At 47.5% G+C, this 15,710-nt stretch overlaps 2 non-coding genes across 2 annotated transcripts; both read left to right on the forward strand.

Annotated features, from left to right (window-relative positions):
• Positions 1 to 4,568: 4,568 nt before the first annotated feature.
• On the forward strand, positions 4,569 to 4,642 carry TRNAN-GUU (transfer RNA asparagine (anticodon GUU)). Its single transcript has one exon. It is a non-coding gene; the product is annotated as a tRNA-Asn (tRNA).
• Positions 4,643 to 10,742: 6,100 nt separating this feature from the next.
• On the forward strand, positions 10,743 to 10,816 carry TRNAN-GUU (transfer RNA asparagine (anticodon GUU)). The gene has a single exon. It is a non-coding gene; the product is annotated as a tRNA-Asn (tRNA).
• The last annotated feature ends 4,894 nt before the right edge of the window (positions 10,817 to 15,710 follow it).

Here is a 15,710-nt window from a genome sequence, read left to right on the forward strand (position 1 = left end):
ACGCTGAGGATCATCTCAGTACTGAGCCTTCCTGTACTGATGCCATGGAGGTTGGGCCGGAGACAGCAGCCTTAATTGCCGCGAAACGTCCGCATGAGGAAAGCGTCGAGGAGACTCAGCTGCCAGGCGGTGTTTGTGGTGAGCCGCCGCCGAAAACTTCTGGCATCCGAAGAGCCACGTTAAGACCGAAGCCGAACTTCTCGGCTGACACGCGGCAGGCGGGGAAACCGCCTCCGTAGTTTTTGTGGAGACCTGAACGATTTGTGGGTCGGCTGCCTACCGACCAGCGTCACGAACCTTCTACAACCAAGTGGTGCGTGTGTTAGCAAAAATGAAACAATGGGCTTGGACTTCGTTTGAATGCATCCCGACATTCTGCTGGCAGGACATTACATGCATGCATACGCCGCTGTTTGTCAGAAGCGGAGGCCACGCAACCATGAAGGTAGGCACCATGCCGGTACTGGCGTCTCTCTCTAGTACATGACTCTCAAGCTTAATTCGCCGTTACACGTAGCTACTTTGAATGTTAGAGGACTGGGAGCGAGAAGGCGACAATGCCAGCTCAGTCGCCTCCTTGTGGATAATGATATAGATATAGCAGCTGTGCAAGAGTCAAAGATTGAGAGCCAAGAAAGCACTGACCGTATGGTGGCTTCTTTTCAAACAAACTTTTATGTGTGTGTATGCCATTCTGTTGGTGTATCGGGTGGGTGCCTTTTATTTATACGTAACACGCTGGGAGTAAGCGTAGAGTCCGTTTTTGCCTGTCCAAGTGGTCGGCTTTTGGTTACCGATTTTACCTACTCTAATTTATGCTGGCGTGTTGTGTGTGTGTATGCTCCCAATTCAGGGCGTGAGCGTGAATTGTTTTTTCAGTCTATTGAGTTGTGGTTGAAGGTCGACAAAATCTTGCTTGTACTTGGTGACTACAACTGTGTGTGCGCAGCTGTGGACCGAGCGGCCAAGTGTAAACCTCGAAGAGACAGGAGCTCCGAGCTGTTGAATGCACTTGCACATGAGTATAGCCTTGAGGATGTTGGTAGTGTGTTCTCCACTGGAAACCAGCCAGAGTTCACGCACTTTCAGCGAGATAGCCATGCCAGATTGGACAGGGTGTATGCCTCGGTAGATCTTGTTTCCCTATGTACTGCATATGATGTCAAACCTGTGTCTTTCAGCGATCATTGTCTCGTGAGTGCAGTGTTTGGTCGCAAAGGAAAGAAATCGCGATTTAACTGGTACCTATGGAAACTGAATGCCAAACTTCTTGCCGATGAAGAGTTCCTTACTGAAGTTAAGACAGAGTTTGAAAATCGTCTTGCTATGCGACCAGTAAGTTTTGCAGCGGAATGGGACAGCTTCAAAGAGTGGGTCAAATTGAAAGCAATAGAAAAGAGTAGTAAGCTGCGATACAAAGAGAAAGAAAAAGAAAAAGAACTGAATGAACAACTTGCTCTTTTTTTGAGCATGGAAAGTACTGTGCCAGGGCATTTCGCCAGTAAAATACGAGAGCTTAAAAGTGAGCTGGAAACAATCGACAGCGAAAGATACACAGCGGCTGTCATACGTGCAAGGGCTGAAAAACTTTGGGCTGGAGAAGTGCCGACAAAACGAGCCCTAGCAGACGAGAAAAGATACGCCTGCCAGAAAGAAATTAGGAGTATAAGGTATGGCGGCCATATCACAGAAGATGCTAAAGATATTCAGCATGCGGTAGCAGAGCACTTCGAAGAACTGCTTAGCGCTAAGCTTGAGACTGTAGGCGGCTTTCAAACAGACTTTCTAAGACTGATGCCTGCACTGGATGACGAAAGTAAAGCGCGCCTAGAAACACCGATAACGTTGCAGGAGATAGAATCTGCAATAGATGACCTGACACCTGGGAAGGCCCCTGGGCCAGATGGTCTAAGCGCTGCCTTCTTTAAAACTTTTCAGCAGTATGCGGCTCAGTTTATGCTCGATGTAATCACTGAAGCTTATGAACGTAATACTGTTCCATTGTCTTTCGCTACATCGCACATTGTGTTAATACCCAAGACAGATGATCCGGAAAAAACGACTGTTGGTGGGGTCATATCGACCGATTAGCCTCACCAATGTTGACTACAAGGTGTATATGAAGGTTTTAGCAAAAAGACTGCAAAGCGTAATAAAAAAACTGGTTGGATCTCATCAAACGTGCGGCATCAAGGGTCGATCCATTGCCACGAATATACATGTCGCAAGAACCGTACTAGAATGTGTTGATGCACTCGGTGGTCAGATAGCCATGATGCAGTTAGATTTGGCGAAAGCCTTTGACCATGTTTCTCACGAAATTCCTTTTTCCATTTTGGAGCATTCTAACCTTGGAAAAGTCATAGTGGAGGGTGTTAAAATGGCTTACGCGAACTGCACGACCCGTATTATAGTGAATGGTGAACTGACTGACAGCATCGCAGTACGTTCATCGGTAAGGCAGGGCTGCCCACTCTCACCCCTGCTTTTTGCACTGTATTTAGAGCCACTTTGCTTGGCTATCATTGATAGCGATCGCATTTTAGGGTTCAAGCTGCAATCAGCACACGTGAAAATGCTGGCATATGCTGATGACATAGCAGTGTTTTGTGCAACTAGAAAGAGCATCTGTGAAGTTACGGGTGTCGTCCAAACATTTTGTGATCAAACCGGATGTAAGATCAATTGGGAGAAAAGCTCTGGGTTTTGGCACGGTGATTGGGACGTGACACCTGATTTCTTCTGTAAGCTGCGATGGTCTGCTCTCCCAACACGATATCTAGGCGTGCCTTTAGATTGTTATCGAGATGCCAACATGCACTGGATGGAAGAAACATCCAGAGCGAAAGAAAAAGCGGATGCGTGGCAAGGAAGGCAACTCTCAATGTTTTCGCGCGCTTCCATTTGCAATGTTTTTCTTATTTCAAGGCTGTGGTACCTCATGAATGTGTTGTGTGTCTCACGAACCTCAATTCAGAAAATGCACCGCGTTTTTGCTGTTTTTATTTGGGCATCCACATGGGAAAAAACCGCCCGGACGAACTTGTTTATTTCTGTTAAAAGGGGCGGGCTTGGCCTTGCTCATTTGTTCTTGCGACAAGTGGTTTCGCGATTTATATTCCTGCGTGATCAAAAAGATACCTTTCTAAGAACTGTGATGCAAGTGCGATTGCAGAGGCTGCTCCCTGAATGGATTGTGTCATGTGAAAGCATGCCTGGTACTGTGACTGGCTACCTCCGCGAAGTTGTTTTTTCGTGCAAGTTGCTGGAAGTGCGGTTTTCTTTTGATTACCTTTTCAATGTTCCCAGAAAAAAACTGTATAAAAATCTCATTGACGTGATGCTGCCGGTGCCTTTTTACAGGGAAATACACTGTGGAGGCCCAGGGCAGGATGTTTTGAAAAGAGTAAAGAAGATGCCCGTGAGGCCATCTGCTAAAACGTTCCTTTTCAAACTTCACTCTAATACGCTCCCTGTTAAAACCTGGCTGAATGAAAAAGGTATCTTCGTCCCATGGACAACAAATTGCCTGTTGTGCAAAAAACCGGAGACAATTGAACACGTCTTCTTACAGTGTTGGGATGCTGTTTTTCTGTGGGACGTCCTCCAAAGGACAATTAAAAAGGAACTTCCCCTAACTCCGTACGGAATCAGATTCCTACCAGTGCAGAACGATGATGCACCTTATGATTTAATTATGCTTCTTGGTCTCCATAGTTTGTGGAAAACACGAATGCAGGTGCGTCACGCAGATATAAATACACGATCTGCGCGTGAAAACTTCATTGAAAGTGCGGTGTATATACGCGAAACTTTCAGGATGCAGCAGGATCCACCACATTGGCAATGTCTATTTGATGAGTTGGTGAACCTGAAAAGATTTTAGCCGCGTACGCGTTAGCTCAAGTGTAGTTGACGTGTTTTATCATGTGTATTTTTGTTTTCTGTTTCACGGCAATAAAGAAAAAAAAAAAAAAAAGCCTGCTTGGCGCGATCGGTTAGCGCGTTCGGCTGTTAACCGAAAGGTTGGAGGTTCGAGTCCTCCCGGTGGCGGCATGTTTTGGGTCTAGCTTTAGTGTAGTTTGTCACTGAGCAAGAAAACAAGTTTGGTTGATTGAGAGAAACACACCAATTGATATTTTGCTTTGTTCCTGTATTCTCGTGCATTAAATAAAAAAATGCTTCATGAAACACTAAACGCCCTAGCCATTTTAAGCTGCCCGAGGGTGTTGTTAGCTAGAGAAGCATACTTCTTGGCATACCCCACAACTTGGCCTCCGTGGCGCAATCGGTTAGCGCGTTCCGCTGTTAACCGAAAGGTTGGAGGTTCGAGTCCTCCCGGTGGCGGCATGTTTTGGTTCTAGCTTTAGTGTCGTTTGTCACTGAGCAGCAAAACAAGTATGGTTGATTGAGAGAAACTCACCAATTGATATTTTGCTTTGTTCCTGTATTCTCGTGCATTAAATAAAAAAATATGCTTCATGAAACACTAAACGCCCTAGCTATTTTAAGCTGCCCGATGGTGTTGTTAGCTAGAGAAGCATTCTTCTTGGCATACCCCCAACTCGGCCTCCGTGGCGCAGTCGGTTAGCGCGTTCGGCTGTTAACCGAAAGGTTGGAGGTTCGAGTCCTCCCGGTGGCGGCATGTTTTGGTTCTAGCTTTAGTGTAGTTTGTCACTGAGCAGCAGAACAAGTTTGGTTGATTGAGAAACACACCAATTGATATTTTGCTTTGTTCCTGTATTCTCGTGCATTAAATAAAAAAATGCTTCATGAAACACTAAACGCCCTAGCCATTTTAAGCTGCCCGAGGGTGTTGTTAGCTAGAGAAGCATTCTTCTTGGCATACCCCCTAACTCGGCCTGCGTGGCGCAATGGATTCTGCTTTCGGCCACGCCAGTGAACGGACGCAGGATGCAGGGCTCCTCAGGAGCGGCTTCAGCGGCCATGTCAGGCCGCGGTAACAGGACTGCTGAAAAGGACAACACTTACCAGGTCGTTTTGCCTGCACTTCCAACAGGTCGGTTTGTTTTGAATACCGTTTTTTTGCACGCCGATATCAGGGCCCGCCCGTACCGGGTGGAAGATTTCCGGGATGCTTTAGCACAACACTCGCTAATCCCCGATGTTATCGCTATGGGGGCGTATCGGATGAGCCACGTCTGGGCCGTCACTCTCAAGGATACTGAAGCCGTCAACAAGATTGTCAGTGTAGGTGAGCTGTCTGTGAAAAACGGTCGCTGCTTGGTGATTGACCCGGCGAACCAGGACGTGCGACTCAAGCTTCACTGGCTACTTCACAACGTGCCAGATGAAGATGTTCGTGCTGCATTTGCGCCGTACGGAAAGGTGTCAGACGTTTCCCGGGAGCGCTGGCGTGTTAAAGGTATGCTGGAAAAGGGCTCTACAACTAGACTCGTCACGCTGAAGCTGAAAGCTGGCATGAAGCTCGACGACCTGCCGCATCAGCTCAATGTTAGCGGTGAGCTCGCGCTCGTCATTGTGCCAGGCAGACCCCCGTTGTGCCTACGCTGCCGGAGTACGGGTCACATCCGCAAAGAGTGCCGGGTTCCTCGCTGCGGAACCTGCCGACGGTTCGGGCATGAAGACAACCAGTGTGCACGAACCTACGCTAGCATTGCCGGACCTGGGACCAGCGAAGACTCGTCCGAGTTAATTATGGACGAGGCGGATGCGGAGGAGGCTGCTGACATTAGAGGTCAGTCAACGAAACAGGACGCGCCTTCCATGACGGTTTTAACAAAGGGTAAGGTGATGGTCTCAAATGAAAAGAATGAACCTCGGCATGTCTTGAACGTTCCATCCCAGGACCATGAAAGCGAGTCAAAGGAAGGGTCAGAAGACTTAACCAAATTTTCTGACGCTGAGGATCATCTCAGTACTGAGCCTTCCTGTACTGATGCCATGGAGGTTGGGCCGGAGACAGCAGCCTTAATTGCCGCGAAACGTCCGCATGAGGAAAGCGTCGAGGAGACTCAGCTGCCAGGCGGTGTTTGTGGTGAGCCGCCGCCGAAAACTTCTGGCATCCGAAGAGCCACGTTAAGACCGAAGCCGAACTTCTCGGCTGACACGCGGCAGGCGGGGAAACCGCCTCCGTAGTTTTTGTGGAGACCTGAACGATTTGTGGGTCGGCTGCCTACCGACCAGCGTCACGAACCTTCTACAACCAAGTGGTGCGTGTGTTAGCAAAAATGAAACAATGGGCTTGGACTTCGTTTGAATGCATCCCGACATTCTGCTGGCAGGACATTACATGCATGCATACGCCGCTGTTTGTCAGAAGCGGAGGCCACGCAACCATGAAGGTAGGCACCATGCCGGTACTGGCGTCTCTCTCTAGTACATGACTCTCAAGCTTAATTCGCCGTTACACGTAGCTACTTTGAATGTTAGAGGACTGGGAGCGAGAAGGCGACAATGCCAGCTCAGTCGCCTCCTTGTGGATAATGATATAGATATAGCAGCTGTGCAAGAGTCAAAGATTGAGAGCCAAGAAAGCACTGACCGTATGGTGGCTTCTTTTCAAACAAACTTTTATGTGTGTGTATGCCATTCTGTTGGTGTATCGGGTGGGTGCCTTTTATTTATACGTAACACGCTGGGAGTAAGCGTAGAGTCCGTTTTTGCCTGTCCAAGTGGTCGGCTTTTGGTTACCGATTTTACCTACTCTAATTTATGCTGGCGTGTTGTGTGTGTGTATGCTCCCAATTCAGGGCGTGAGCGTGAATTGTTTTTTCAGTCTATTGAGTTGTGGTTGAAGGTCGACAAAATCTTGCTTGTACTTGGTGACTACAACTGTGTGTGCGCAGCTGTGGACCGAGCGGCCAAGTGTAAACCTCGAAGAGACAGGAGCTCCGAGCTGTTGAATGCACTTGCACATGAGTATAGCCTTGAGGATGTTGGTAGTGTGTTCTCCACTGGAAACCAGCCAGAGTTCACGCACTTTCAGCGAGATAGCCATGCCAGATTGGACAGGGTGTATGCCTCGGTAGATCTTGTTTCCCTATGTACTGCATATGATGTCAAACCTGTGTCTTTCAGCGATCATTGTCTCGTGAGTGCAGTGTTTGGTCGCAAAGGAAAGAAATCGCGATTTAACTGGTACCTATGGAAACTGAATGCCAAACTTCTTGCCGATGAAGAGTTCCTTACTGAAGTTAAGACAGAGTTTGAAAATCGTCTTGCTATGCGACCAGTAAGTTTTGCAGCGGAATGGGACAGCTTCAAAGAGTGGGTCAAATTGAAAGCAATAGAAAAGAGTAGTAAGCTGCGATACAAAGAGAAAGAAAAAGAAAAAGAACTGAATGAACAACTTGCTCTTTTTTTGAGCATGGAAAGTACTGTGCCAGGGCATTTCGCCAGTAAAATACGAGAGCTTAAAAGTGAGCTGGAAACAATCGACAGCGAAAGATACACAGCGGCTGTCATACGTGCAAGGGCTGAAAAACTTTGGGCTGGAGAAGTGCCGACAAAACGAGCCCTAGCAGACGAGAAAAGATACGCCTGCCAGAAAGAAATTAGGAGTATAAGGTATGGCGGCCATATCACAGAAGATGCTAAAGATATTCAGCATGCGGTAGCAGAGCACTTCGAAGAACTGCTTAGCGCTAAGCTTGAGACTGTAGGCGGCTTTCAAACAGACTTTCTAAGACTGATGCCTGCACTGGATGACGAAAGTAAAGCGCGCCTAGAAACACCGATAACGTTGCAGGAGATAGAATCTGCAATAGATGACCTGACACCTGGGAAGGCCCCTGGGCCAGATGGTCTAAGCGCTGCCTTCTTTAAAACTTTTCAGCAGTATGCGGCTCAGTTTATGCTCGATGTAATCACTGAAGCTTATGAACGTAATACTGTTCCATTGTCTTTCGCTACATCGCACATTGTGTTAATACCCAAGACAGATGATCCGGAAAAACGACTGTTGGTGGGGTCATATCGACCGATTAGCCTCACCAATGTTGACTACAAGGTGTATATGAAGGTTTTAGCAAAAAGACTGCAAAGCGTAATAAAAAAACTGGTTGGATCTCATCAAACGTGCGGCATCAAGGGTCGATCCATTGCCACGAATATACATGTCGCAAGAACCGTACTAGAATGTGTTGATGCACTCGGTGGTCAGATAGCCATGATGCAGTTAGATTTGGCGAAAGCCTTTGACCATGTTTCTCACGAAATTCCTTTTTCCATTTTGGAGCATTCTAACCTTGGAAAAGTCATAGTGGAGGGTGTTAAAATGGCTTACGCGAACTGCACGACCCGTATTATAGTGAATGGTGAACTGACTGACAGCATCGCAGTACGTTCATCGGTAAGGCAGGGCTGCCCACTCTCACCCCTGCTTTTTGCACTGTATTTAGAGCCACTTTGCTTGGCTATCATTGATAGCGATCGCATTTTAGGGTTCAAGCTGCAATCAGCACACGTGAAAATGCTGGCATATGCTGATGACATAGCAGTGTTTTGTGCAACTAGAAAGAGCATCTGTGAAGTTACGGGTGTCGTCCAAACATTTTGTGATCAAACCGGATGTAAGATCAATTGGGAGAAAAGCTCTGGGTTTTGGCACGGTGATTGGGACGTGACACCTGATTTCTTCTGTAAGCTGCGATGGTCTGCTCTCCCAACACGATATCTAGGCGTGCCTTTAGATTGTTATCGAGATGCCAACATGCACTGGATGGAAGAAACATCCAGAGCGAAAGAAAAAGCGGATGCGTGGCAAGGAAGGCAACTCTCAATGTTTTCGCGCGCTTCCATTTGCAATGTTTTTCTTATTTCAAGGCTGTGGTACCTCATGAATGTGTTGTGTGTCTCACGAACCTCAATTCAGAAAATGCACCGCGTTTTTGCTGTTTTTATTTGGGCATCCACATGGGAAAAAACCGCCCGGACGAACTTGTTTATTTCTGTTAAAAGGGGCGGGCTTGGCCTTGCTCATTTGTTCTTGCGACAAGTGGTTTCGCGATTTATATTCCTGCGTGATCAAAAAGATACCTTTCTAAGAACTGTGATGCAAGTGCGATTGCAGAGGCTGCTCCCTGAATGGATTGTGTCATGTGAAAGCATGCCTGGTACTGTGACTGGCTACCTGCGCGAAGTTGTTTTTTCGTGCAAGTTGCTGGAAGTGCGGTTTTCTTTTGATTACCTTTTCAATGTTCCCAGAAAAAAACTGTATAAAGATCTCATTGACGTGATGCTGCCGGTGCCTTTTTACAGGGAAATACACTGTGGAGGCCCAGGGCAGGATGTTTTGAAAAGAGTAAAGAAGATGCCCGTGAGGCCATCTGCTAAAACGTTCCTTTTCAAACTTCACTCTAATACGCTCCCTGTTAAAACCTGGCTGAATGAAAAAGGTATCTTCGTCCCATGGACAACAAATTGCCTGTTGTGCAAAAAACCGGAGACAATTGAACACGTCTTCTTACAGTGTTGGGATGCTGTTTTTCTGTGGGACGTCCTCCAAAGGACAATTAAAAAGGAACTTCCCCTAACTCCGTACGGAATCAGATTCCTACCAGTGCAGAACGATGATGCACCTTATAATTTAATTATGCTTCTTGGTCTCCATAGTTTGTGGAAAACACGAATGCAGGTGCGTCACGCAGATATAAATACACGATCTGCGCGTGAAAAGTTCATTGAAAGTGCGGTGTATATACGCGAAACTTTCAGGATGCAGCAGGATCCACCACATTGGCAATGTCTATTTGATGAGTTGGTGAACCTGAAAAGATTTTAGCCGCGTACGCGTTAGCTCAAGTGTAGTTGACGTGTTTTATCATGTGTATTTTTGTTTTCTGTTTCACGGCAATAAAGAAAAAAAAAAAAAAAGCCTGCGTTGCGCAATCGGTTAGCGCGTTCGGCTGTTAACCGAAAGGTTGGAGTTTCGAGTCCTCCCGGTGGCGGCATGTTTTGGTTCTAGCTTTAGTGTAGTTTGTCACTGAGCAGCAAAACAAGTTTGGTTGATTGAGAAACACACCAATTGATATTTTGCTTTGTTCCTGTATTCTCGTGCATTAAATAAAAAAAAATGCTTCATGAAACACTAAACGCCCTAGCCATTTTAAGCTGCCCGAGGGTGTTGTTAGCTAGAGAAGCATTCTTCTTGGCATACCTCCCAACTCGGCCTCCGTGGCGCAATCGGTTAGCTCGTTCGGCTGTTAACCGAAAGGTTGGAGTTTCGAGTCCTCCCGGTAGCGGCATGTTTTGGTTCTAGCATTAGTGTAGTTTGTCACTGAGCAGCAAAACAAGTTTGGTTGATTGAGAGAAACACACCAATTGATATTTTGCTTTGTTCCTGTATTCTCGTGCATTAAATAAAAAAATGCTTCATGAAACACTAAACGCCCTAGCCATTTTAAGCTGCCCGAGGGTGTTGTTAGCTAGAGAAGCATACTTCTTGGCATACCCCCTAACTCGGCCTGCGTGGCGCAATCGGTTAGCGCGTTCGGCTGTTAACCGAAAGGTTGGAGTTTCGAGTCCTCCCGGTAGCGGCATGTTTTGGTTCTAGCATTAGTGTAGTTTGTCACTGAGCAGCAAAACAAGTTTGGTTGATTGAGAGAAACACACCAATTGATATTTTGCTTTGTTCCTGTATTCTCGTGCATTAAATAAAAAAAAATGCTTCATGAAACAATAAACGCCCTAGCCATTTTAAGCTGCCCGAGGGTGTTGTTAGCTAGAGAAGCATTCTTCTTGGCATACCTCCCAACTCGGCCTCCGTGGCGCAATCGGTTAGCGCGTTCGGCTGTTAACCGAAAGGTTGGAGGTTCGAGTCCTCCCGGTGGCGGCATGTTTTGGTTCTAGCTTTAGTGTAGTTTGTCACTGAGCAAGAAAACAAGTTTGGTTGATTGAGAGAAACACACCAATTGATATTTTGCTTTGTTCCTGTATTCTCGTGCATTAAATAAAAAAATGCTTCATGAAACACTAAACGCCCTAGCCATTTTAAGCTGCCCGAGGGTGTTGTTAGATAGAGAAGCATTCTTCTTGGCATACCTCCCAACTCGGCCTCCGTGGCGCATTCTACTTCCGGACACCGTAGTGAACGGTCGCAGGATCATGTGCTCCAGCGGAGCGGCGATAGCGGCCCTTTCCAGCCGCGGAAACAGGCTCGACGACATGGACGATACCGAGTATCAGATTATTCTGCCAACTTTGCCCACCGGACGCGTTGTTTTTAACACGCTTTTTTTGCACGGCGATGTGCGAGTCAGGCCATACAGGGTCGAGGATTTCCGCGACGCCCTGGTCAAGGCTGGTGCGCTCCCCGACGTTGTGGCGTTGGGGGCGTATCAGATCAACCATGTTTGGGCGGTCACGTTAAGCAGCACCGAAGCAACGAAGAAATTGGCGGCTTTCAAGGAAATCGAAGTTAAGGGACGCCGTTGCCTCATTATTGATCCCGAAGACCAACAGGTGAAGCTGCGACTTCACTGGATGTTGCACGGTGTGGCAGACGACGACATCCGGACGGCTTTTGCTGCGTTTGGGAATGTGACCGAGGTGACCCGGGAAAGGTGGAGAGTTCAAGGCGTCAAGGAGAAGGGGTCCACCACGAGGACTGTGCTCCTCAAATTGAAACCCGGCATTAAGGTCGACGACTTGCCTCACCAGCTGCGAGTTGCCGGAGAGCTAGCCCTTGTCGTGGTGCCTGGGCGAGCGATGCAGTGCCTGCGCTGCCGCGGTACCGGTCACGTTCGACGTGAATGTAAGGTACCGCGTTGTCCAAAGTGTAGACGCTACGGACATGACGAGGCTGCCTGTGTGCTTTCGTACGCTTCGGCCGCGGGACATGGAACTGCGGAACGGTCGGCGGAGCTCACAATGGACGTGGTCGAGGCGGAGGAGGCGGCGAAGGGTGCCGGAGAGGTTCGAACGAAGACACGGGAGACGGATTCATCGGTGGACTCGGCAGAAAGCGGCAATGCTGCGAGGGATGTGGGGAGAGCGGACTCTGCACCTGAGCTCACTATCAATGAGGAAGGCACGGCACTTGAGCCGGCAAATGGTATGGAACAGGATAATGGGGAGGACCACTCGGACACCAGTGCTGTTCGTAAGCCAAGCGTCCCAGCCCCAGCCAAGCGATCCCACACACAGTCCGAACCTGAAGGTAACCAGGTGTCAGCCCCCAGCGTCGACGAGCCACCAGCAAAAACGGGGCAATCCCGGCGGTCCACGCTACGTCCGCGGCCAAACATATCATCAGAGAGACGGGCAGCGGATAAAGTGCCCCCGCTGCCGGGTCAGCCGCTCGCACCGGACGGGGATGGATCCAACGACGGCGTCTAGCAACGCGCTAGACGGGAGAGGTAAGCACCATGCTTTCGGTCTCTTCACCCTTGATGAAAATGGCGCCCGAAACCACCTTAAGAGTAGCCACGTTAAACGTCAGGGGATTGGCAGGCAAAAAGAAGCAGAGCCAGGTGCACCGGCTCTTAACTGACCACGATATTGACGTGCTTGCCGTGCAAGAAACTAAGGTTGATGGGGAGGAAGAGACCGGGAGCATGGTGCGACGTTTCACGGCTAGATTTTACGCCATTGTTAGCCACGCAGTTGGGACATCGGCCGGGTGTGTATTGTTCGTCAAAAAGCTGCCTGGTCTGGTTGTAAAGGGCTACTCCTCATGCTCTTCTGGACGGTGTGTAGTGGCTGATTGTGTATACAGCGGTGTTGAGTGGCGCATTATTTGTGTGTACGCTCCTAACTGTGTGGAGGAAAGAACAGTGTTTTTCGAGAATGTTATGCAGCAGTTAAGTACGGAAAGGCAGGTAGTATTGCTGGGCGATTTTAACTGTGTACTGAATGCTCGAGACAAAACCAGCACACGCGGATTCAGAGACAAGAGCACTAAAATGTTATGCCAGGTAATAAGCGAATGGAATATGGAGGATGTGGCTGATTGCTTGGAAGGACCGCGTGCCGTTCAGTACACGCACTTCCAAGGTTCTAGCCACGCGCGTCTGGACAGAATTTACGCATCGCTGGATTTGATTCATTCATGCAATGAATACCGAGTGGTGCCTATGACATTCACGGATCACTGTTTGGTGCAATGCTTATTCGGCACCAAAAAACGGAGCAATGCATTTAGCTGGGAGTTATGGAAATTCAACAACAAATTGCTTAAGGATGATGCCTTTAGACGCGTGGTATTGAATGAATTGATTAAAGTGAGGCCAGGGACTTGGCTCGAAATCTGGAAACAGTGGGAGTTGTGCAAGGAACAGATTAAAATTAAAGCCATTGACAGATCCAGTTGCCTGGTGTACGAGAAGAAAATTACAGAAACCCAGCTTAAGGCTTTGCTCGCAAAACTACACGAACAGGAATGTAAGGCACCCGGCAGATGGATAGAGGATATTCGAAAAATAAAAGAACAGATTAACTTGATAGAAGAAGACAGATACCAAGGAGCGTTAGTGCGTGCAAGAGCGGAAAAATTGGCCATGGATGAGACGCCGACAAAAAGATCGTTGGGAATAGAAAAAGCAAATGCAAGGCGAAATCACGTGGCAGAGGTAGATTGGGCAGGACGCACAGAAACTGATAACGAAGGAATCGCGAAAGCTTTCCGGGAGTATTATGAAGATCTATTTTCGTCCCGAGAGGTTTATTTGGACCGTTTTAAAGAATCCTTTCTTGACGCGATGCCAAAAATTGACGAGGAACAAAAAGAAAGACTGGAGCGGCCAATAAGCGAAAAAGAAGTGCAGCAGGCAATAGAAAATTTAAACCCAGGGAAATCACCCGGGCCTGATGGCCTGAGTGCGGCTTTTTATAAAGCGTTCAAGGAACAGCTATCACCTTTGTTGTGTGCCTTATTTAATGAAGCGTATGAACTGAAGGCACTGCCTGCGTCTTTCGGATCGTCGCACACAGTACTTATTCCGAAAACTGACCAACCAGATAAGCTTAGGCAGTTGTCGTCTTACAGGCCCATTGCTCTGACAAACGTTGATTACAAGATTTATATGAAGGTGCTTGCTGGCAGACTACAAACGGTTATATGCGAACTAGTGGGCCCTCACCAAACGTGCGGTATCAAAGGGCGATCTATCTTTCAGAACATTCACAAAGCGCGAAGTGTGCTCGAATGCTGCGATGCAACTCATGCATGTGTTGCGTTACTGCAGTTGGACTTGGAGAAAGCTTTTGATTGTGTGGCACATACTATTCTGTTAAGTATATTAGACTATGTTAATGTCGGCTCTGTTATTCGAGAGGGAGTGGCTTTGGCGTACCGTAACTGCACTACGAGATTAATTGTCAATAAGTCACTGGGGGCCCCCATCAACGTACGACGTTCGGTGCGCCAAGGTTGCCCCCTCAGCCCTCTTTTGTTCGGCATTTATATTGAAACGTTGTGTTTAAGCATCCTACAAAACAATGACATTGATGGTTTTCGACTGCAGGAGTCAGAAGTCAAATTGTTGGCTTACGCAGACGACGTTGCGGTTTTTTGTGTAAATAAGGAGAGTATAAAGAAGACAGTGGATGTGGTAAAACATTTTAGCAAAGTCACAGGGAGTAAAGTTAACTGGGGTAAGTGCCTGGGATTTTGGCACGGAGAATGGCAGCTGACCCCCGACACTTTTGCTAATGTGTCGTGGGTTACAACGCCTGCAAAGTACTTGGGTGTGCCCTTGAAATTTTACAAGGAAAGCGAGCCATACTGGCGAGAGCAGGTCAAAGAAACCAGTGAAAAAGCGGAGAAATGAAAAAACGCTCAATTATCAATATTTGCAAGAGCCGCAGTTTGCAACCTGTTTTTAATTAGTAAGTTATGGTATGTTATGCAAGTGTTGCATTGCTCCCGTCTAAATGTGCAAAAATTGCATCGAGTTTTTGCGGTGTTTGTTTGGGCCTCGAGTTGGGAGAGGTGCAGTCGGACAAATTTGTTCCGGCAGGTGAAGCATGGGGGGCTCGGTCTGGGTCATTTGTTTGTGCGACAGATTGTCAACCGGTTTATGTTTTTTAGGGATTCCAGTGATCCATTCCTGCGCACAGTGTGTCAAGAGAGACTTGGTCGAGCGTTGCCTGATTTCGTAGTGTATACTCAATGTATGCCTGGTTCTCTGTTTGGCTTCTTTAGGGAAATTGTTTTGAGTGTGAAATTCTTAAGCGCACGTTTTTCGAAAGAGTATTTAAGTAATGTTAACAGGAGAACATTATACAAGGATGTTTGTGAAGTGGTGTTCCCGGTGCCCTTGTACCGAGCTTTATACTATGGAGGCACAGGAAGTAATGTACTAAAACGCGTAAAGAAAATGCAAGTTGCTCCTGGAGCTAAAACGTTTTTCTTTATGCTGCATACCGGTACTTTGAGTGTAAAATCATTTATGGAGGAGAAGGGTATGTTCCTACCGTGGGGGGCCCAATGTCTCATCTGCAAACAACCAGAGACAATAGATCACGTGTTTTTGCATTGCTGGGAGGGGGTATATTTGTGGGATGTTCTGCAAAGGACAATAAAAAAACAGTTGCCACTTGATTCCCATGGCATTAGGTACTTGCCATTGGATAACCACGATGATATGCCGTTAGACCAGGTTATGTTAATGTGCCTCCACAGTATATGGCGCGCACGAATGGCTGGTTATCACTGCGATCCAGATGCACGGCCAGCCCGCATGTATTTCCGTGAAAGTGTGCAGCGATGGATCGACGTGCTTAAA

The sequence above is a fragment of the Amblyomma maculatum genome, chromosome 7 (assembly GCF_055883805.1).
Source record: "Amblyomma maculatum isolate TAMU_Amacu chromosome 7, ASM5588380v1, whole genome shotgun sequence".
NCBI classification, from domain to species: Eukaryota; Metazoa; Arthropoda; class Arachnida; order Ixodida; family Ixodidae; genus Amblyomma; species Amblyomma maculatum.